Genomic DNA, 24,198 nt, shown 5'->3' with positions numbered 1-24,198 from the left:
GATTCGCAACTTCTGCTATGTTCATTGCATAGCTTAAGTCAAAGTATCTTAACTCAAATTTTGGTGCCATCCACACTATCAGAAGTTAAAGGGAGCACACTCTCCCTTCGACTTCCCTTACTCTTCCTAGAAGCAGGACTACCGGTATTGATGGGAGCACCCTCTCAGTTCAAATTAGTGTGTCTTCACTAGACCCACTAATTTGAACCCCGGAAGGTAGATTGCAGCTGCTTCAATCTTATCTGTAGCGTAGACAAGGCCAGGAGGCACCGAGAGCCCTCAACTCTTGTTAAAATCAGAGGAAGTTCAAGGAGCTCAAGGGATGATCAGTGCCTCAGAGAATCAGGCCCTGCGTGAGGAATAGTAATGCAACGTAAGTAAATTTCTAAACAGCAAGCATCCCACTGGCACTCAAATGTATATTACAGAGCAAACTAAGTTATTTAGAAAAAAAAACAGAAAAAAATCTATTGTCAAAATTGTTTTTCAATAATTTTTAGAATATTTCCATGAAGTGCCTATAGCTTTTTAAACAGATCAAGAGTTGAAGTAGGAACCACTATTTTTTATTTTTACTTACATTTAATCTATTTAGCAGACACCACTTTCATATTTATTCGTATGTTCCTCATCATAAACCTTTCAGTTAAATATTTTACAATAAGCAAACCTTCTTTTCTGTATTAGAACTAAGCTTGTATATATTTAAAAATGTATAACCAGAGCAAAACCAAATATATCTTATTGTTATCTGTTTTCTTCACTTAGAGTCAAGTCACATTCATGATAGACTCAAATATTTGTTGGGGGACCTCATTTTTTCCCAGTTTTTGATCCTCCCTTGTCTTAGCTCCCACGATGCTTGTCACTTGCATTCTGTAATGAACTCTGTGTATAGTCACTTCTTGGGGGAAAAAACAAAACAAAACACTGCTGTCATATGAACATGACTTTTCCATAAAGATGCAAGCAGGAAGAAATGTAGGGAAGACTTGTGTGAAATACTCATCGTCTCAATTTGATCCCAATTATAGTGTGGTGTTAGTTCTGGATCTTTCTTCAAAATACACTACCTATCTCATTTCTGCACATGACTCTGAATTCTAAAGAAGGATAATTTGACTGAAGGTTGTTTAATTCCCTAACTGACTTCAACAGTATCAGCAGCTGGTTACTTCAGCTAATTGATATGCCTTGTTGTCTTGTAAACACTCTCTCTAGTATTGTGCATTACTCATAGTTTGAAAACCACTTTGACTTCTGTAACATAATTATGTTAATGTCAAATGAGTCACAGAGAACAGCAAGCTTCTTGTATCAGAGCCTCACCTTCGTGCCAGTTTCTGAATCCTGTCTGTTCCTGCTGCTATGGGAGGGATGAAACAGGAGGTTTAAGGAAGAAAAAACCCTTTCATGTAATTGAAATAATGTGAAGTATCATAATGACACACAAAGGAGAATGAGAGACAATCAAACTCAGACATTGGAACAAAGTTACTGTTAAGAAGAAAAGATCACCTAATCTTTATCAGAGAAAAGAAAATTGAAATAAATTAGGGCACCTTAGATATCTGTTAAATATAAGCAATTTACAAGTTATTACTAATCTGCAATAACTTACATGAACTGGCATTTTAACTATATTAAATTCAAAATTGATCTTTAATATTTTATGAATTTTACTTTTTTGGGTATTTATCTTTTAATTATCATTTGTATCTGTTAAACTATTTTATCTCTTTACGTGGGAGGGCAACAACTGTTAGGAGCTAGGCAGTCCTTGGAAAATTAACAATTACCGCACCAACTTCTGTCCTGACTTACAACCCCATTAACAGGTGACAGAACAGAACTTGGTCATGTATTTAAAAAAAAAAAAAAAAAAAAAAGGAAGAAGAAGGATTGTAAATTTGTGAAATGCTGGACATCTCAACGCTAAACTTTGGAATTTCTTCTATAGCATACTATAAGCAGTTACTTATTCTTTTATATTTGTCCAACCAGGTTTTTATACATTCAAACAAATTTATCAGACCTCAACAATCAGATATTGAACAAAATTATCATCTGAGTATAAATGAATGCACTCTTTCAAATAATAAATGTTTTCTTCCTAGAACATAAGTGCTATTCATTGTTTCTATGGACGCCACTGTGGTTTAAAAAAAAATTAAAATAAAACTAGTGAGCTAAAAAAAACTAGACAACTGATAACTAAAATGACAGCACTAGTAAAATACTTTAAGCAACTAGTAAAAGCAATTGACAAAATTATGTATTAGATTAATTGTAAATACATATATTAAATATATCTGTAGATTAATGTATTGTTGAGAAAATTGAGACTCAACTTACATTTCTCTGTATTAAAATCCTTGACACACTACCTCTTTCAGAATATTTTCCCTTGGTCTCCCAACTTCTCATCTCATCCCTGTCAAATCTGTCTGCTCACTTACTCTAGAAACTCTGTTAATAAAGTAAATCTCATTTGCCCCCTCAGGAACCAACTGTTGTTACTAAATTAAATGGAAATATGAAGTCATGTTGTAGGTGACTAATTACAGTCCAGATTTTTCTACTAGACATGATCTAAATATGAAGCCACAGCATCATCTTGACCTTATCAGACTGAGGGGCTTTATTTCACAGCATAGCCCCCAATTAAAGATAGCCTACTATGGACAATACCTGAAGATGGAAACCAGCAGTATTCTGAGTTCAATTTATTACAGCCTTTGACACATTAGTACCAATTTATTATTTCCTTGGGTTATTTTCTTTTTGGTATTTGTTTTTTCCAATTAAAGAATATTTATGAAATACATTAATTCACAAAATAAAAGCAGTCTATTTTGTTAATGATTTATTTATAATTTTAAATTAGTCCTTTCACAGATGGTCACACACAAATATCCATAAAGAGATGTTATCTAGGTTGAGAGCTTTTAGGATTGGGCTCTACGTGTATAGCACATAGCAATATAGAGTTGTGATTTCTGACTCAGGTTTCTGGTGTTTCTCCAAATAAATAAATAAATGGTTATAAATGGATGAATGAATAAAACAGTATTTAAACCCATCTTGTTTTTGTCCACTACACACAGGTGAAAGAGGGGAGAAGAGTCTCAAAATTCAGTGTATTCAGCATTAGCTTAGCCTTCCAAATTGAGTGATTACAAATAAAACTAGACAAATACATCACTGATATCATCTGTTTATTCACAGAATGGAACTTGGGATGAAGATGGTCCATCTGTATTAACCCTGTACTCTTCTATTTTAATTATTTTGCTGTATCTATGGTCATAGCACCTGGATACATGACATACCTTAAAACAAGGGCAGGGGCCAGGGCCACTGATCCACAGAAAAATCAGTTAGGAGCCACATACAAAAAATCCGCACTGATGTGGCACCTGAATGAGGAGAAAGACACTCCTTACATTCCCTTTGCACACCAGAGCCGGGGGGGGGGGGGGGGGGGTGTCCAGCCTAGCAGATTTTATGTACTCCAGCCCTGTGGTAGGGCAACAGGGGGATGGAGCCCCAGTAAAGGCCCCACAATTCAGGAGGGGGCCCTGAGCCTCAGAAGCCGGATCCAAGCAAGCCGAGGGCCGCATCCGGCCCCTAGGCCTGAGGTTCCCCTCCCCTGCCTTAAAATGTAACATCTAACTGCTATAGGGCAGCTATAATTCAAAACTCCCTCTTGATTCTCATTTACATCTCACAAACCACATAACCAGCAACTCTTTGCTGTCTTTCCCTTCTCATGATTATTCAAATTCTTGTTCATCTGTTTATTATGTTCTAGATTTTTTTATAAACAAGTTTGTATTGAAACCACCAGAACAGCTTTCAAGAAGTTGCTATGAGTTAAGTCATTATATCCCTCAGTTTCTGATCCTGTCATGCTAATTGGTGATACATTTCTGATACCCCTACTAATTAAACATATACAGAAAATCATATAAAGGGAATTCTGTATTTCAACAGAAGTGTTGTTTGTCCATCTATCTAATCTATCACCTGTGTCTATCATTGGTCTGTTGCTCTCTACTAATCATCTGGTTATCCTTTCTCTCTAACTAGGTATCATTCACTGTTTCTATTTTTCCTACTGTTTTATCTATTTCTCTCTCTCTGTGAGAGACTTTGGAAACAGGAGATGTCAGAGATGAGGAAGCTGAGAAGTATGGTTGAAGAGACCTTAAAGATGTAACATCAAGTACAGATGGTATCTTGGGGAGGAAGGTTTTTGGGGGAAGATACAGGAGACGATTGTGAGGAGGGAGAACTGAGGAATATTGGGGAATCTTGGGCATAACAGGTAATGGAGGGAGCTTGGGAAGAAATAACTGATCATAGAAGACTTATGGCACTTAGGAGAGAAAACTGAGGCCAGGAGATGGAGACCTGGGAGGGCACTTGGGGGACAGGGGGATCTGGGAATAGCAGAGAGATGGCATAGATGTAGGAAAGCAGAGAAAATGGATATGGGGGACCTTGAATGGGGGGGGGGGGGAGAATAGACCTGGCACAAGAGACATAGTGAGTGAGCAACTTTTAAAGAGATCTGAGAGACAGAGGGATATTGGAAGAGATGGAGATACAGGGACACATGAGAGAAGCAAACAGGAAGAGGATGTTTAGGGAATGAAGGGGGTCAGAATGGGAAATGGCAAAGTTGTTTGGAAAGAAAACAATGGTGCACCATTTGGAAAGGTAGGATGGCTAAGGCACTAGCCTAGGAGTTGGGGTGCCTAGGCTCATTTCACATTTCTGCCACAGATTTCCTGTATAATCTTAGTCAAGTCACTAGCTTGCTTGTGCCTCAGCTTTGCATCTGTAAAATGGGATATATCAGTTCTCTAGCTTACAGGCTATTGTGAAGATCCACGCATTGACTGAGGCACATGCCAGAACTACAGTAATGGCTCGAGCAGGGAGCCACGCCAGAGGGGCTAAATTACACACCAGCTTGTGTGCGTGTGTCCAGACACGGTACATACGGGTCTCACTGCAACGGGGAAACTGAGGCATCAAGGGCAAGCAAGCTGCCGTGTGGCACTGAGATCAGAAGCTACGTACCCCGGCCTCCCCCGGCCCACGCTCTAACCACCACACCACGCTGCCGCCAGCCTCCATCAAGGGGCGAGGGAAGAAAACGGGTCGATGCCCCTTTAAGGACTCGAAACCCCAATGAACATTCCAGTGGCTATGTCATCGTTCCTGGAAACGGATGGCGTCATCCCGTCCCGGCCGCCCTTGGCGGGTGACTGAGCAGCTCGAATCTGAAACAAAGGAGTAAAAATAGCACCGCTGGGCGGGGCACGCCACGGCCGCTCGGCTCCGAGCCACGCCGGAGTACGGTGGCTGGCGAGGGCTATTCAGCTCCAGTCTTCGCAGAGGGGGGCGAGGGGGCACCTGGGTGACGACTTACAGTGGGTAACCGCCCTCTTAACTCGCTGTCCGCCACGAACACCGCACAGGCGTAGTAGACCGAGCTATTTATATCCGCCCGAGAGGGTGGGGGGGATGTAACGTGGGGAGCAGCTGAGCTGGGCTGTGCGGCTAGCTGCCTCGAGCTGTGTGTGTATGGGGGGGGGGGGGACTATCGGTTACCTAGCAACGCGGGCTGGCGCGCTAAAGAGTAGGGAGCGAAAAACTAGAGCATAGGCCTGGCCTTCCTTGGCGCGGGCCCAGTTCTCCGGGGCAGCGCGCCCCAGCCGCCCTCCCTCCCCGGGACAGTAAAGCCCCTGACTCCGAGCGTATCGAGGGCCCCGCCCCTCGTCCGCAGAGCACTGGCGCTTCCCCCCGAAAGCTCTGGCAGCCCCTCGCACCCACATTTCTCCCCGAGATCCCGTTCCCAGCGTTCCACGGCTGCTCTGCAGGAATGACAGAGTGAATGTTAAAGACCATGGCCCGTGAGGAAACCCCCAGGAGTATGTTCAACCACTAGTGGCACCCCGACCTCAAAAGCACCAGCATGGGTCCCTTCACCCTGGGGACACTGATCTGGATCCCCCGCCCTGAGAAATGTACCTGGATCTTCAGCCTCAAGAACTGACGTGACCCCCGCAGCCCTAGTGCACCCATCGCCTCCCTGCTGCAACTATACCAATGTGAGCCAAATCCCACTCCAAGAGCATTGACTTGGGATCCACACACCCCACTTCAGAACTCTGTCAAAGGTGGTGCCCAACTTAAAGGATGTCAGCGCAGTAGCCCCTTGGCCTTCTGCTGGGCCCAAAGTATCATTATTACAGACCCACCCTAGGAACACTGACACACATCCCAGTGTACTTGTAGCATTTCATAGACTAGGTGCTAGGATTTTAATCCCTGTTACTCACAAGCTTGGATGCCAGATCAGCAAAACACCAGTAGCCACTAGACCACTGATCACACTAGAGCACCTCCTACTCACCATTGCTACTAAGGGGTGCTGGACTCTTCTGGCACATTGAGAAATTTGAGGGGAAAATAAATGTAGATAAGGACTGTTTCTTGGATCCACAGCTTTGTCAAGCTTTCCCCCAACCCCAAATAGTGATCCATAAATCACCGTGATTCATAGTCTTCTTTAGTGTTTGACAATGACCCTCCCAAATGACAGAAACAATATAAAACTTTTGAGGAAATCTGAGATCCGGTGGGGTTATCTTTTTAACCTCTGCAGACTTCTTAATCAGTTTGGTTCAAGATTTCACATTCCTGATGTCAATGTTGCCTCCCTCGGGCACTGGCCTAGGTTTCTGTCCAAGAGAGGTAAATGAATGACGTAGTGTGTAACAATGAGAAGTTCTGTATGTTCAAACCTGTTTTACTACTTAAAAACAATAGTAGGGAAATAATCTGGGGCTAGACACATTTCACTGAAGTGTTATGAATCTGTAAAAAAAAAATTCCAAGCATTTTGAAAGGATATTCACCGTTCAACCTTAGAAAATGGTATTGTTGAAATCTTTTTTTCTTTCAGTTTGCTCAGTTTTCTTTCAGTTTTTTTTAAATAAGTCACATTTTGGTGGGAACTTGTGAAAGTGTTAAATTCTGTTTGTGGCCACTTCAATTAATTATCAGGGTCAACTTCATTCAATTTAGAAATTTACTGCAGGAGGGAAAGCTTCTCCATTGAACAATATAGCTTTTTATTTGGCTTCCAGTATCTTCGAGGAAGACTATAAAACTGCTTATCTTAATTTTCATGGGATTTTATTTGAAAGAATGAAATTATGTTATGATACAAAGAAAAGAAAATCCCACAACCCAGTTCCTTTTATTTCAGCAACAGTTTCTGGGTTCTTTATGGATAAAGCAACAATGAACACTAGAGCAGCATTTCTCAAACTTTTGAGGCTCCAGAGCCCCTTACATGTGTAAATATTTATGCGGAGCCCCAGCAGTGTGTGTTAATTGCGTCAGTTGGAAGCGATTCACAATTATGCTTTTGAAGGCTTTCCAGTTTGTCAACCTCGGAGAGCCCCTGGAGATGTCTCGCGGAGCCCTGGGGCTCCATGGAGCTCAGTTTGAGAAACACTGTACTAGAGTATTTGTCATTCAAAGTAGAATGAAGAAGTCATGCCATTTTTTGGTTGGGAGATCATTTACCAAGACTGATTCCCATTTCATCATATTTAGCTTGTTTCTATCTCATATAGATAGGCCTTTTAATTTGAGGATCTCAAGGAGTCACTTCTCTCAACATTTTTGTCAATTAGATATGCATTGGCCTACTCCTGATGTACAGATTTGAAATTTAGGCATGTAAGAGGTTCAGTCATTTGTATATGATTCCCCAGGGAACAAAGCTAATGGGTGAATCCAGGTATCCTGACCTCACAATTTTCTATCCTTTATATGTATTGCCTCCTTGTTTATATTACTCTGTCTTCTTTGGTTGGTTTACTGACAGCACAATGCAGTGTCATGTTTGGAGGCTGACAGAGTGTGTTCAACATAGAGAGGTGTTTTTATGCTCTACAGGATCTCTTGTTTTCAAGCATAAGAAGTAATGAGTACTGAGTTTCTCCTCTCCTATGTTTCCTTTAATTATAAGCCTGAAGGTAGGGATAGGAATGCTTTTTGCTTCCAAGTGTATTATTCCTGAATTAATTCAGTCTGAAGGAGTTGCTATTGTGTTGGTACATTATAATTGCCGTTCTCCTGACCCCAGCTACTCTGCAAGGAGAGAGATTTTGGCGTGTGGTACTGTACTTCTGATTTGTGATTAATCTGCCCTTATATGTGAGCTTTTTAAAAAGATAAATTAAAGCATTGCCTTTGGTAAGATAACTGTTTTTTTCTTTCAAGATACTATTTCTCCCTTTTATGATCAGAACTAAGAGCTCCACTTGCTCAGATATCAGGAGCCAGAGTTGAATATTAAGCTGGTTCTGATAATTCAGCTATTTAATTCCACACAAAAGGTGACCACTATTATCCCATTATCACATTAGGCTATGCAATGTGAGGGACAGCAGTCACTGTTGAAACTTAGGAATTAAGCAAATACCAGTTAGTTTTCATCCCACTATACATGAATCAAATAAGCAGAGTCAAGACTCAAGGAAGGGCATGATAGCAGAGTTTGTAAATGTAGGGACAATCTGAATGTTAAAAAGATGTATGAGAAAGTTACTGGAATGTAGAGTTTACGTATCTTTTAATCAGGGCCGCATTATGACTTTCGTGGGCCCTAGGCACTTTTGCCTTAGTGGTCCCCTCCCACCATAATAATCTCAATATTAAAAATTATTTTTGATATAACTTTAAATACTTCAACATTTTATATTTTTTCTGTTTTAGGCAAAATTTAATAGATTTTCGTGAGCCTAAAAGTTTCATTTTTTTTCTTCTGATTTAAAATAAATTAAAACATTTTCGTGGGCCCCTAAAAGTATCTTGGGCCCTAGGCACTGTGCCTACTGTGCCTAATGGACAAGTCGGCCATGCTTTTAGTGCATACTAGGGTTGTAAAAGATTAACTGCTTATCTGGTAAGCATTTAGTTTACTCAAATGCATACTGGGTAACCAGTAAAGCATACTGCCAGCCTCATGGGGTGAATGCAGGAACTAGTCAAGTCAGGAGGAACCAAGCCTGGCTGGGCTGCTGTGTTCCTTGCCCTCTGTGAAAGCCCTGGAGGGGGCAGGAAGGATCTGGCCATACCACAGCAGCCCTGGTGGGACCAAGCCCCCAGCCATGTTGCAGGAGCTGCAGTGGGGCAAGCAGACCCCTGGGTATGCCCAGTAGTTGTGACCATGCTGCGGTGGCCCCATTAGGATCCACCCATGCCACAGCGGCCCCAACAGGATCCAGCCGTGCCCCAATGGCCCTAGTGAGACCCTGGCTGTGCCACAGTGCCCTCGGCCCCTCGCCATTCTGTGGTGATCCCATCTGTGTCACAGCAGCCCTGGATGCAGCCCCATTATGCCCATAAGATCCCTCGCACCTTAGCTGCCCTGTACCCACCAGTGGTTAACCACTTAAGTGATAGAATTTTAATAATTTAACTGATTACTTATTTTGATATTTACATTCCTAGGGCATACAGTTTTACCGTAACACATAATACTTGACCACTTATTCAGATAAAGACTTGGAAACCCAATACCCAATGGCCTGTTCTTCATGGAAAGATTCAGTGGTCTAATTCCATTTTTTGCACATTAGCAAAGTCTTAGAGATGAGAGGATGGTCTAATCTGGTCATGGTTAGGGTGCAGGCATGAGACTTAGGTTCAATTTTTTATTCTGCCACAGAATTCCTTGGATAAGTCACTTATTTTTTTTCTGTGCTTCAGTTTCCCATATATAAAGAGGTGTATGATAGAGTTTCCCTACTTCACAGAAGTGGTATAAGGGTAAATAGATTAAAGATTCTGAGGTATTCTGTTAGTATTTTTATGGGAACCATATAAAGTAGATGGGAACCATAGCTAAAGTAGATAAAAGGAGTGTCAGATCAGAAGGGGAAAGCGTATTTCATTTTACTTTTACTCCCAGTGGAATACTTTTTTCTGTTTCCACTAGAACTAAAATCTCCCCATTGTAGGGTTAAGGAATAAACCAAAACATTACTTTTCATAGAATCAGCTGTTAGTACATTAGCCTTACAAACAAATTTTTTCAGTTTATATAGTCTTATAGGCTTTTTTCCCCTCCAATTGGCCATTGGAGAATTGTATTTTGAAGATACATAATTGGTCAAAAGAATTACCTTTTTAAGCTTTATTTTTAAATGTCAATTGGATTTCAGAATGCTTTACTTTGACAGACTTTGTCATAGGTAAATTAAAGGTTATTATTAATAGTAAAGGTATAGGAATTAGCTTTAAACTAGTATATTATAGAAATTAGAGATAGAAAGACCTATTACATCATCGTTTCAATCCCCTGGGGTCCATGCAGGATTGATACCAATACAGCATAATGTAGTTTTTAATGCTTTGTCTGATCTTGTCTTAAATGTTTTAAGTGTGAGATGTCCCGCACTTCTCTTAGAAGATGAGTCCATTTCCTGAGATCTCACTGGCACATTTTTCCTGGTATGCAGTCTAATGTGTGCTTTTTTATTATTATCTCTTTCTAGTTATAGCCTCCTGATCCTGTGTCCTAAATAGGGAATGGAACAATGGTCTAAGTGCAGGACTGAGGAGTATGGGGTTATTTTTTATGTTTATTTAGTAATTTGCTTCAATATTGATATCTGTAAAGCACTTGGAGATTCTGAGAGAGAATGAATTATACAAGTGCAAAGATTTTGTTGTTGTTGTTGTCATTGCTGTTGTACAGTGCATGACTTGAAAGTTTACATTAAATGTAAAAAATTAAGCCCCAGGGCTTTGCTCTCTTCTGAACCTTCCCCATCATCTCTTGATCAAGGTTTCTAAAACTTTCAAACCAGAAAGTGCCACAAAATTGTGTCTGATGCAGCTCCAACTCTTTGAAACGCTTGATTTTTTTCTGATAGCTGTGGCGCTTCCTGTATCATTTCCTCCACATACTCGGATCTTTCTTTTGTTTGCACTGAAATTATGTCTTTATATGTACATGGGCATAATGTTGCTAGTGAATTGATAGAATGTAGGCTTATTATTTTAATCGGTTATGAAATGCTTTCAATGATTTTCTGCACTGAAGTAAAGCAGTTGTGATTAGAAACTTCAGATTTAGCATAGACTGTGTGTCATCCTCAATGAGGTATATGCTTTGCTAAGTGTGGGGAAAATGTGTAAAAAAAATTATCAAGTGAAAGCCATATTATTTTCCATAAGTGCTCATTTTGTAGAATTATTTAGATTCAGACCGTTCTGCAATTGGGCAATTTATTACACCTCTGAACCCTTATCCCAGCATTAAATGTGACGGCAGAAGGACCTCAATAGGGGTACGTCTTCACTGCCTGCTTATTTCATAATAAGGTATTTTGGAATTTATTTTTCCGAAATTGCTTATTTTGAAATAGTGCGTGTATACACAAAAAGCACATCAAAATAGCGCTTGGCTATTTCAAAATAGAGCATCCACACTGATTGGACACTAACTTGCATTTAAGGTCATCCGGAATTAGTTCAGGCAGGGCATCAGGTCAGCAGTTACTTCCTGAAGCTGCTGCCTGAGGCTATCTGAGACTCATGCTTAAAAGGACTCCCAGTATAGCCATTTCTCAGGGTCTTCTCCTGCTTGCCTTCCTCTTTGAGGGCTGCCTTCCTGCCACAATGGCTGCCCAAGGTGCCTGTGCCTTTAAGACATAGCTAGAGACAGGAACAATAGAGGTTTTTCCGGCAGATGGATTGTCTACCAGGGCTTTTCCCTGGAGGTCTGTTTTTTCAGAAAACTAGGTTTGCCGCTGTCGACAAAACAGCCGTGTTCTTTCGGCTTACTTTGAAAAGAACGCGGTGGCAGTTTAGATGCAGTTGAAGTTTTTTCGAAAAAAGGCAATTTTTTTGAAAAATCTTTGTAGTCTAGACACATCCACAGAGTCCTTGCCCTAGAGAAGGAAGAGGGAGGGGGACACAGTCCCTCTGGCATAGACGGAAGAATGTGGCACCTAGGGTTGCCAGATGATTGAAACAAAAATACCAAACTCCCACTCCCCCCGCCCCCAAAACAGGAAAAAATTCTGTTGAAGGGAAAAAAAGGGGGGGAGACCAAAGTTGTTGAAAAAAAAAGGATTCCAAGGACTTATTAAGCCCCCCCCCCCAAAAAATTAAAATAAAACAGCATTAAAACAGCATGTCTCCTTTAAGAGTGAGTGCAGGGATAAGAACAGGGGAGAGGTTGAGCACTAAGACCCAGGGGAAAGCATTGCTTCCCCTAGGTCTTTTGGCCGGCAGCCATTTTGTGCCAGCAGCCTCGGGGAACCAGGTAAGCATGGGAGCTGGGATCTGGGGGTGTTGGGAGCCAAGCACTGAGTGTTTATAGGGTTGCCAGGTGCCTGGCATTTTCACCTCCTGGCCGGGAAAAATTTCAGAAAATACTGGACATTTTAGGTGTCTGGTATTCTCTGAATTTTTTACCAGACAGGAGCCGAAAATACCGGACTGTCCAGGTGAATACCCGACACCTGACAACCCTAATGGCACCATGGTGTGAAGGAGGGCAGAATGGCTACGCATGGTTAGGGGGTATAGTTGATTGGAAATTTCCCAACAATATTTTTCTATCAGAAAATGCTGATTTATCTAAATTGAAACATTTTGTGAGAACGTGTTTCTTTTTTCTGTCTCATAAAACAGAGCAGGCTCTGTTTGATCATGATGACTGGGATTGTCATAAATGAATATAACCTCTAACACTCTGGTCAGGGAATTACGGAGCTGTGTAAATTGAAAAGTAGCACCATGCTGGTCCTGTCTTCCAAAACAAAAATAATTCCCCTTTCCCACAACACCTCAAGTATCTCAAGTATTTGTTTACAGATAAAAAGATGGTAAAATCACTGCTTTGGGGCAAGGTCTTATATAATTCTTTTAATTCCTTATGTCACAATTATTATATACTAATTACAGTGCAGGACACTAAGGCTGTGTCTAGACTGGCCAGTTTTTCCAAATAATCAGCCGCTTTTCCGGAAAAACATGCCAGCTGTCTACACTGGCCACTTGAATTTCCACAAAAGCACTGTGGGTATGTCTACACTACCACCCTAGTTCGAACTAGGGCGGTAATGTAGTCAACCGAAGTTGCAAATGAAGCCTGGGATTTGAATTTCCTGGGCTTCATTTGCACCTTGCCGGGCGACGCCATTTTTAAATGTTCGCTAGTTCGGACTCCGTGCCACGCGGCTACACGTGGCACGAACTAGGTAGTTCGGACTAGGCTTCCTAATCCGAACTACCGTTACTCCTTGTGAAACGAGAAGTAACGGTAGTTCGGAATAGGAAGCCTAGTCCAAATTACCTAGTTTGTGCCGCGTGTAGCCGCGCGGCACGGAGTCCGAACTAGCGGACATTTAAAAATGGCGGCGCCCAGCAAGGTGCAAATGAAGCCTGGGAAATTCAAATCCCGGGCTTCATTTGCAACTCCGGTTGACTACATTACCACCCTAGTTCGAACTAGGGTGGTAGTGTAGACATACCCTGACTTCCTACTGTAAGAAATCAGTGCTTCTTGCGGAAATACTATTCTGCTCTCGTTCAAACAAAAGTCCCTTTTGCGCAAAGCTTTTGCGCAAAAGGGCCAGTGTAGACAGCTGAGATTTGTTTTGCGCAAAAAAGCCCTGATCGCGAAAATGGCGATTGGGCTTTTTTGCGGAAAAGTGCGTCTAGATTGGCACGGACGCTTTTCCGCAAAAAGTGCTTTTGCAGAAAAGTATCCGTGCCAATCTAGACGCTCTGTTCCGAAAATGCTTTTAATGGAAAACTTGTCCGTTAAAAGCATTTCCGGAAAATCATGCCAATCTAGACGCAGCCTAATAGAAAGTATTGATGGAAAATGTGAGTAAATTGACAGAACAATCATTCCTTGTGAGATAGGTCTGTGGGAATTAAAAGAATATATGTGATAGCATATGCATGTGAATATTGTTTGACACCCAAACATCAGTTATTATTAAATGCTCTGATTTCAATCACTATATTTATAATGAACTAGCTCACTCACTTTATACCTACATCTATGCCATCTTGTGCTTTGATTCTGTTGAATATCACAAACAAAGAAGCATTAGGTTGGGTCAGTATATGGATGAGAGACATCCACTGAACACCTCTTTACTCTAGGACCTGGTATTAATAGTTAAGTATTTGTGACTCTCTTTCCTCTAGTATGGTGTAATATAACACACTACTGTAGAAGGTGGTATCTTATGGATAGATATAAAATGAAGCACTACTCCTTGTCTTAATTAAAGGTCCTTTTTACAAGTGCACAGCTATTAACCCCTGTGCTCTCCATGTTTTAGTTTAAGTATTGTACTTCCTGTCCTCAACTGTTGTGTATTGTTGGTGGTCTTTCTTTTACAACTGCTACCTTTTCCCCCCATAGTGGTTGCATTTCAATGATGGATGAAGTAATCCCTGAGGATAGTTTGTTAGTAAACTGCTTTTGGGTGAAAGTTGCTACATACATGTGAGCTTCATTATGTTATGTATTGAATGAAAATTACTGCAAATATTATCACCAACTTCTGCCAAGATGTAGGAGGGTTTCTGAGGAAATCCATCTGTTGGCTTAGGCTTTTACCTGAGGCAGATTAGCTGTGATGGATGTTTTATTTAGAATTGCTTAGGTAATAGGCTGAGATATTACTCTTGTGCCTATATTTTTATAGTGTCTGTGGGATGGTTGTTGCAGACTGCTGTTGGCACTAGTGTGTTAAATTCTGTTTAATTTTGTAATATAAATGGACCATGAGACTATGCCAAAGGCATGTTTTTTAAAAATGATAAAATAAACTTTTGGATTCCAGTTTGTCTATTAATATATGAACACTTACGTTGTTAGGATGCCAGCATATTGTAATTTGTTTAATTTCATATTGCCTTGCAGGTGATAAAACATTGCCTCCCTTTCTCACTCATTTCTGATCTTCTACTGACGAGTGATACATTAATGCTACTTGTTTCTTCAAAGATCTCATATCAAAAAGGAACCAATTTGATGGTGCCAGAGAGCAGCAGAGAATGGAGGTGAAGCAGTGGGAGTTTGTGATAATTATAACATCTCCTTAGTCTCTGCATTCCTTGTTTGGGTCTAACTACTGCAGTGTTTCTTAAACGTTTTAAGACCGAGGAACACCAAACAATATTTTTTTTTAATGAGGAGCACCGAGGATTTTTTTGTTGAGGGGAAAAAAAAACATTGGGGGAAAGTTATTGAGCAAAAAAAAAAAAAAGTCTCCTGCGCCTTTAAGGGCAGCCATGTTGTTCTCCGCAGCACACCTCCGACTGCCTCGTGGCACACTGGTGTGCCTTGGAACACAATTTAAGAAACACTGACCTACTGCATTCTCCAGTCACATGTTTTCCCTCATACTATCGTGTGTATAAGGGTATTAACTCGTTCACTTCAGCTGGTAAAGTGATAGCAGGGATATTAATACATACTAATGTTGTATTCCGTTTCTAGGGCTATGTCTACACTACAGAGTTTTTCTGGGATGGGAATTTTTTTTCAGAAGAGAAGATGCACTTTTTCGGCATCCCTGTAAACCTTGTTTTATGAGGAAGAAGGGATGTTCCAAAAAAGTTTTTTTTCCCAACATTTGGCCCAGTGTAGATGGGCCAAATGTTGGAAAAGCCTTTTCTGAAAAAAGAAGTGGAAAAAGCTACGCAAAATGCAGTTCACAGTTTGCATAGCTTTTTCCGGAAGAGCAATGTAGTGTAGACATAGACTAAGCAGTTTGAAAAATCCATTTCTGTAGATGTGCACATATGTCAGATTAGAACCAAGTCCCAAGAGACCTCTTCATCCCAAAAAAAGGACGTTAGAGTTGGCTTGATTTTACAAATGCCAAGTCTAGACCTGTATAGAAAGTCAACTCATGTCTCCCTTTGACTTCATCTTATTTGTTTTAGATTTTAGGAACATTATATCTTATCTTGTAAGATACAGTGGTATAAAGGGGAATATAAATTTGTTAATAAAACTGAGCTTTGAAATGCTGTTTCCAGCAAATCACAGTAATTTGGGTCATCATCTCCTTTTGTTGGATGCAAGGTTCAAGATTCAGTATGCTGCTTCTGGTGGCCTTGCCCAACTGCTCTGCTATGCCACATATGAGGAGCGAGGAAGAAGTTGTTGTATTCATATCTGGTGCATGTTTTGGTGGTGGGAGTTGAGGGAAAAGTGGTTAGAGGGTTGGTTCCCTATTAAATAGGGTCAGACTGGAACTCATAATTTGTCCCAGCCAAAACTATGATAAATGACGAGGCTGCCAATTCTCCAAGGAGGCTCAAGTTATTATGTCAGGGTATGTCTACACTACAGCATTATTTCAAAATATCTAATTTTGAAATAGTTGTTTTGAAATATCTTATTTCGAAATAACGCGTCTACACACAAAATGCATTTCGAAATAGCGTTTTGCTATTTAGAAATAGCACGTCCACACTGGACGCTGAATAGAATTTAAGGGCAGCTGAAACCGGTTCTGGCAGGGCATCAGGTCAGGAGTTTCTTTGTGTGGCTGCTGCCAGAGGCTATCTGAGGCCTGTGCTTAAAGGGACCCCCCTGGACAGCCAGTTCTCAGGTTTCCCTGCTTGCTTGCCTACCTCGCTGAGGGACAGCAAAGCATCTGCATGCTCTGGTTGCCCTCACTTGAGACACCACAGCACTCTGCACCATGGAGCCGGAGCTGCCCCTGGGCACCCTGGTGCTTCTTTTGGATGTGTTGCTGCGAGCCTGGCAGCACTTTCTGGAGGCAGCCTCACAGCATCTGCTGCAGCCCAACCCCCAAGCTGTCATCCAGACCCTCCTGGGGTATGTGGAGGAGCAGCTGTAACTCCTGGACACCAGCATGCCCCACTGCATCTGGCGTCAGGACACCAGCAGCGACTGGTGGGACCACATCGTCCTGGAGTGCTGGGGAGACCAACAATAGACCGAGAACTTTAGGATGAAGAAGGACATCTTCATGGAGCTCTGCAAGTGATTCGCCCCTGCTCTGCAGTGACGGGACACGCACATGAGGCCTGCCATTTCCCTCCAGAAGCATGTGACCATCGCCCTCTGGAAGCTCTCCATGCCGGATAGCTACCGATCCATGGGGAACCAGTTCGGCGTAGGGAGATCCACCGTCGGAGCAGTGCTCATGCAGGTATGGTAGTCTCTGGCCACTGTGCCAGGAGGGGGTGTGTGTGCAAGCAGGGGATGGGCTGCCCTAGGGAAAAGGGGGGAGGTGATGCAAGACCCCTCCATGGGAGGGTTTGTTCTGTCCTGCCTGCACTAAGGACTGCTCGCGGTGGCCACGATTGCAGGGGGGGTTGCTCCTGAGGAGTGGGGGCATGGGGCAGTGGCGGGGAAGGAGCACTCTCAGCCACCCTGGCACCCCAGTGACTCTTGGTTATGTATCCCTCTGCAGGTGGTCAAGGCCATCAATAGAGTGCTGCTCTGCAGAGTCGTCTGCCTTGTCGATGTCGACTCAGTCATTGAGGGGTTTGGTGCCCTTGACTTCCCCAACTGCGGGGGAGCTATCGACGGGACACACATCCCCATCTGTGCCCCGGACCATTAGGCCTCCCTCTATATCAGCTGCAAGGGATATTTTTCCATCATCCTGCAGGCTGTGTCTGACCACCGAGGCTACTTTGTGGACATCAGTATGGGCTGGTCCAGCAAAGCACATGACGCACATGTGTACTGCAACTCCTCCATTTGCCAGAGGCTGCATGCCGGAACTTTCTTCCCCTACCGGGTCGGGTTTGTGAAAATGCCTATGTGCCTGGTGGGGAATGCGGCCTATCCCCAACAACCCTGGCTCATGAAGCCCTTCATGGGACACCTCAACCCTCTCTGACAGGCATTTAATGCCAGATTCGGCAGGGTCCACATTGTGGTGGAGGGTGCCTTTGGCCGGCTGAAGGCACGTTTTAGATGGCTCCTCACCCGCCTGGACCTCTCCGAACGGAATATTCCACATGTGGTAGCAGCGTGCTGTGTGCTGCACAATTTGTGCAAGATGAAGGGGGAGGCTTTCCTGCCAATCTGGATGGCAGAGGCCGAGCACTTGGCCATCTTATACATGCAGCCCTGCATGGCTGCCAGCCGAGAGGCACATCAGGGGGCTGTCCATATCCGGGAGGCCCTGTGGGAGAGCTTCCACCCTGAGGAGGACTAAAGTCTCCCTGGTGTGCCCCACTGGGGGGTTGTGCCTCATTCCACCCTCACATCCTTCTACTTACTTCTCCCTAACATCCCTTCCTGATGTACAATAAAGACACATGTTGAAGAAAACAAACTCTCTTTATTGAACAAAATTGGGATGTAGGAGGGAAGGGAATGAAGGCGGGAGAGGGGAGGCGAGAGGGTGGACAGGGGAGGGGTAAACCTGGGAGGAGGGAGCTGGAAGGGGGAGGAGAAGCTCAGGGTTGGGGGTCTTGCTGGCCCACCTGTCTCCCAGCACTGCGGGTGCAGGGGCCTTGGTGTCCCCATGGGGCGGAGTGGGGCGAGGAAGAAGTGGGAGGGGAAGCAGATATGGGAGGAGGAGCAGTAGCTGGGGAGCAGCAGGGGCTGGAGCGGCAGGAGGCAGCAGTCTCTGCACCAGGGTCTGTAGGTGGTCGCAGGTGACACAGCCCTGGGCAAGCAGCTCTCGCCTGCTTTCCTTCTGGAGCTGCAGGTCTTCGTGCACCCAGTAGTCCAGGGTGTGGTGCAGGCCTCGCAGTAACCCCAGGTGCTGCTGCTGGTATCCCTCCTGGTTACAGGTCAGCCTGCTGAGTGCCCGGATGAGGCAGGATGTCCTGGGCGGCGTGGTGCGCCCTGCACTCGCAGCTGGTGTGGCTGTGGAGAAACAAGAGTTATCCCTGGGAACACAATGGGTGAAGCCCAGGCCCCCTCTGCAAGACGAGGATGACAAGTCTCTGTACTATCAGAGCTGATGTGCTAGCCCAGAGGCCATGTTCGAGATGTCCTGCTATCCTTGGGAGTGGGAGCTGGCCTGGGAGTGCACCCATGCCCCTATGCTGTATGTGGTGTGGGTCTGTGGGGGGGGGGGGGAGAGATGTCCCCTGCCTCTGTGTAGAGGGGGCTTGTGGAGGGAGGGCGTCCTGCCGTGTCCCACCCCGGGATCAGGAGCACGTCATGTGCCTTCATACATACACGCGTGTGGGTATCAGGCCACGGCCCCTGTGTAGCAGCTAGCTGGGGCCATGTGCCCAGGGGTGGCACAGCACATGCACAGATTGCTGCGTGAGCAGTGGCCAGCAAGGCCCACGCGAGCTGTCCCTGGTCTCCCTCCTCTCCCCCCCGTGCATAAGGGGACAGTGATGGCACTCACATGTTGTTGCCTCCCTGGCCTTGGACGACACTGGCGACAGGCTCGCTGGGATGGCTCGGGGGCCCTAGATGTGCAGCATGCTCCCTCTGGGGTCCTGCGGCTCCTGGCCATCCTCCTCCTCTTCCTCTGTGCCCTGGTCAGGGCCCTCTGCCCCAGGGTTGATGACCACTTGGGGGGCACGGACCATCCCACCCCCCAGGATGCAGTCCAGGGCATCAAAATAAGGGCAGGTGTCTGGCTCTGCCCCTGTTTGGGAGCTGTCCCCTGTGGCCCTGGCATACGCCTGCCGCAGCTCCTTGGTTTTCATCCGAACCTGCTCCTGGGTTCTGATGTGGCCTTTGGTGGCCAGGGTGGCAGCCATGCGGCTGTAGATGGCCACGTTCCTCCATCTAGTGCGGAGATCATGGACTTTGCAGGCCTCCCCCCAAACCTCAGTCAGGTCCATGATCTCCACACTGGACTAGGCAGCGCCCACCTTTTCCGGCCTCTGGCAGGCTTGTCGGAGCTGGCAGACTGGTCCTAGGGAGCGGTGGAGGGCTGGCTGCCAGTGCCTTGCTGGCTCATGCTGTGGCTTGGCTCAGGGGCAGCAGGAGAGTGGCTCTGGGCTGGCAGGCCTGGTGCTAGCCACAAAAGACTGTAGCCAGACTCTACCCCTTTAAGGGCTCCGGGAGGGGGACGAGGAGAGGAATTTTCCTGTTTGTGCCCAGAGTGGCCACCAGGGCACCCTGGGAAAGGCTGGAGGCCCCCTGTTTCAAAATAAGCATCTACACAGTGTTTATTTTGAAATAGCAATTTTGAAACAGGTGCTATTCCTCGTGGAATGAGGTTTACCAATTTCAAAATAAGCCCTCCGCTATTTCAAATTAATTTCAAAATAGCAGTTGGCTTGTGTAGACACTAGTACAGTTATTTCGAAATTACTTTGCTGTATAGACATACCCTCAGAGCTTTGTTATTCACAGAGCAACTCATAATATACGCCAAGTGCCACTGGGATATAAGCAATGAACATCATTCTGGTATTTAATATTGTCCATCAAGGGGAGGAGATGTAATTGGAGGACCTTCTGCAGCTGCAAGCTTGACAGCATTGTCTGAGCCAGCCTTCTCTATAGCGTGTCGTATGTGACACCTTTTTCGTGTGGGAAAAATTCATGCTGCTGAGGTGAACTTGGTAGCTATGGTGGCCCACCCCTCTATTCACAGTCATGATGGTAACTGGTTATTCTTTCTTGCTTTAGTGGTAAGATAATTGTCATGGGTCATGCTACCAGGAACACTCATTTTCAGGGAAATGGAAGCATTCATCACTACACAGTATAAAATAATAGAGCAGTTAGCTCATGTCAATACCATATGTTTCACTTCCTCTATGTCTCAAATGGTAATGTTTAATTTTCAACGGAATGTAGGTTCCTGGTCCAAACTAGGTTGTTCAGTAGGAACTGCTTGAAAGACATGTAAGTGTAGGAGTACACTTGGTGGTGTGAAATTTTTAATTTCCTTATGGTTGAAAGAGAATGCTGTGCTTTGCCAGACCTCTATTTAAATGGCAGTCTCTTTTAGTGATCATATTGTGGCATTGTGTATAATGAGAGGTGTGTGTGGCTGGAGAGAATGGCTTAGTGGTCTAAACCACAATTGTGTAATTCATAGGATCCTTGAAGTCACTGATATGAGTTCTGGTAGTGTCAATTCTGTATTTTATTCTCTGAGGGTATGTCTACACTACAGAGTTAGTTCGAACTAACTTAGTTCGAATTAGTTAATTCGAACTAAGCTAATTCGAACTAACGCGTCTAGAACTAAAACTAGTTCGAATTAGCGTTTTGCTAATTCAAACTAGCATGTCCACATTAAGTGGACCCTGAACAGGGCTTAAGGATGGCCGGAAGCAGTGCCGGCAGGGCATCAGAGGAGGACTTAGAGCATGGAGATGCTGTCTCAGGCTAGCCGAGGGCTGCGCTTAAAGGGACCCGACCCCCACCCCGGACAGACAGTTCTCAGGGGTGCCCCGCTTGCAAAGCAGTCCTGGCTTGGAGTGCCCGGAGTGCCCACACTGGGCACATCACAGCACTCGGCCATCAGACCGGCTGCACTTGCCGCAGGCTGCCATCTGGGGAGAGGGGACAATTGGGGGGCTGCAGGAGAGCTTCCACCCCCAGAAGCCCGCAGAGCCAGCCCAGTCCTCCTCATCGGGGGCTCGTACCCCATTCCTCCCTCACCTCCTTCCACTTACCCTTCCATAGCCCCTTTTCTTGATGTACAAAATAAAGGACAATTGTGGTCAAAAATGGAATCTGTCTTTATTGAACAAAACTGGAGGAGACTGGGAAAAGGAGGTGGGAGAGGGGAAGAGAGAGGCTGGGAGAGGGGAGGGCAACTACAATGATCAGGGGTTGGGAACAGGTCCCATATGAAGAGAGGCTAAAGAGACTGGGACTTTTCAGTTTAGAAAAGAGGAGACAGAGGGGGGACAGGATAGAGGTCTCTAAAAGCAGGAGTTGGGTGGAGAGGGTGCATACAGAAAAGTTCTTCATTAGTTCCCATAAAGAAGGACTAGAGGACACCAAAGGAAAGGAATGGGTAGCAGGCTTCAAAGTAGTAACAGAAAGTTGTTCTTCACAAAGCAAAGAGTCAACCTGTGGAACTCCTTGCTGCAGGAGGCTGTGAAGGCTACAACTAGAACAGAGTTTAAAGGGAAGTGAGATCAAGTCATGGAGGTTGGGTCCATGGAGTGCTATTAGCCAGGGGGTAGGAGTGCTGTCCCTGCCCAAGGTTTGTGGAAGGCTGGAGAGGGATGGCACGAGACAAATGGCTTGGTCACTGTCTTCGGTCCATCCCCTCCAGGGTCCCTAGGGTTGGCCGCTGTCAGCAGACAGGCTACTGGGCTAGATGGACCTTTGGTCTGACCCAGGACGGCCATTGTAAGCTCAGGGCTCAGGGTCGGGGGTCTCAGTGGACCCCCTTGATTCTCTTGCACACCTGCTCCTGGCTGGCCAGGCTGGCAGCTATCCTGCCCAAGTCGGCCACTTTCCTGTGCCTAGTGCGGAGATCGTGGACGAGGTCCACGATGTCCGCACTAGCCCAGGCGGGTGCCCGCCTCTTGCGGTCCCGGGCAAGCTCCCGGGAGCCGCCAGCCTGGTCCCAGGAAGAGGGGGAGCATCGGGGGGGAGGCTGGGGGGCATCGGGTGGCTGGCTCGAGCCGTGCCAGGTGCAGGGTCTGCTGGCTGGGTGCTGGCAGGCTTGCACCTGGCACGGGCACCGTAGCCAGCCCGTGCCCCTTTAAGGGATCCGGGGCAGGGAGGGGGGCATAGAGTTTCCCTGATGTTGGCCAGAGTGGCCACCAGGGAAACCTGGGGAGGGCTAGCCTCCCACTAGTTCGAATTAAGGGTCTACACAGTCCTTAATTCAAACTAGCTAGTTCGAACTAGGCTTAATCCTCGTAAAATGAGGTTTACCTAGTTCGAACTAAGCACTCCGCTAGTTCAAAATAAGTTCGAACTAGCGGAGCGCTCGTGTAGCGCCTATCAAAGTTAATTCGAACTAATCTCTGTTAGTTCAAACTAACTCTGTAGTGTAGACATACCCTGAGAGAGATTAACTGAGTGTGTCATGTAGTTATTCTTTTGAGGAGAAATGTAGAGTCTACTAGAAGCTATGAATCCTGTTGTTAATAGAAGAGGGTATGCCGAATTAGGAGGGTAGTGTAGACATACCCAATATGAGCAGTGTGTGGTGGCTAAGTCTCACAGCTTTCAACAGCTGCCTCTCACTTTTCTCCAGGTCACTCCATGATGTGTTATAGAGATGAAGAAGTCCCACCCAAAGTCTTTGATGCACCTTCTGTGTCCTGTCCTGGCAGCAGTCAGTTGGCTAGCAGCCATCAGTTCTTTTTTGCACTGCCTGCTGTTTACAGAAGCACCTGTCCAACTATGATACCAAGATACTTGCAATCCACATATCAAGTATTCTGCCTGAATCCTTCCCTGAATAAATCTCACTTGTCATGTATTTGTGATTCAACTGGAATTTGAAATTGTTAGAACACTATCATTTATGTAGCTAGCCTTTCTGTAAAACATTTGCAGTGTACTGTAAATGAAGATGAAAATGCATCATGTTGAAATCAGGAATCATGTGTTTAATTGCAAATGACCTCAGTTTACTGTAGCTGATAGTAATCCTTTGATGTCCTCATCAAAGAAACAGCACGGCTGCATGCCAGCTGTCTACATCGGCTGCTTGAATTTGCGCAAGAACACTGACGATCTAATGTAAGATTGTCAGTGTTCTTGTGCAAATACTATGCTGCTCCCATTTGGGAAAAAGCCCTCTTGCACAAATGTATTTGCGCAAGAGGGCCAGTGTAGACAGCTAAAAACTGTTTTGCACAAAAAAGCCCCGATGGCGAAAATGGCGATCAGGGCTTTCTTGTGCAAAACCGCATCTAGATTGGCACGGACACTTTTCCGCAAAAAGTGCTTTTGAGCAAAAGTGTCTGTGCTAATCTAGACGCTCTTTTCCACAAATGCTTTTAAACGGAAAAACTTTTCCGTTAAAAGCATTTGCGGAAAATCATGCCAGTCTAGACGCAGCCCACATGACTCTTTGTGAGCATGGGTACTTAAGAGGAAATTTGTTCAGGCTTTCAGGATCTGTATTGTAATTGCTCTGATCCAATAAGGGTGTGTCTAAACTACAGGGTTTTTCTTTCAAAAAAACTTTCCCTGCATCTAGACTGCTGTCATGTTCTTTC

At 44.7% G+C, this 24,198-nt stretch overlaps 1 long non-coding RNA gene across 5 annotated transcripts; it reads left to right on the top strand.

Annotated features, from left to right (window-relative positions):
• Positions 1-5,152: 5,152 nt before the first annotated feature.
• LOC112546359 (uncharacterized) lies at positions 5,153-23,554 on the top strand. Of its 5 annotated transcripts, XR_003090040.2 has the most exons (6): positions 5,153-5,448; positions 6,683-6,771; positions 10,479-10,548; positions 14,492-14,575; positions 14,996-15,135; positions 23,226-23,554. It is a non-coding gene; the product is annotated as an uncharacterized LOC112546359 (long non-coding RNA). The 5 variants fall into 5 exon arrangements; XR_003090038.2 differs by lacking the exon at positions 14,492-14,575 and having other exon boundaries at positions 5,165-5,448; XR_012902917.1 differs by lacking the exons at positions 10,479-10,548; positions 14,492-14,575 and having other exon boundaries at positions 5,166-5,448.
• The last annotated feature ends 644 nt before the right edge of the window (positions 23,555-24,198 follow it).

The sequence above is a fragment of the Pelodiscus sinensis genome, chromosome 3 (assembly GCF_049634645.1).
Source record: "Pelodiscus sinensis isolate JC-2024 chromosome 3, ASM4963464v1, whole genome shotgun sequence".
Lineage (NCBI taxonomy): Eukaryota > Metazoa > Chordata > Testudines > Trionychidae > Pelodiscus > Pelodiscus sinensis.
Note: the sequence above shows the minus strand (reverse complement) of the source record. Positions and strands in the feature narration are given on the sequence as shown.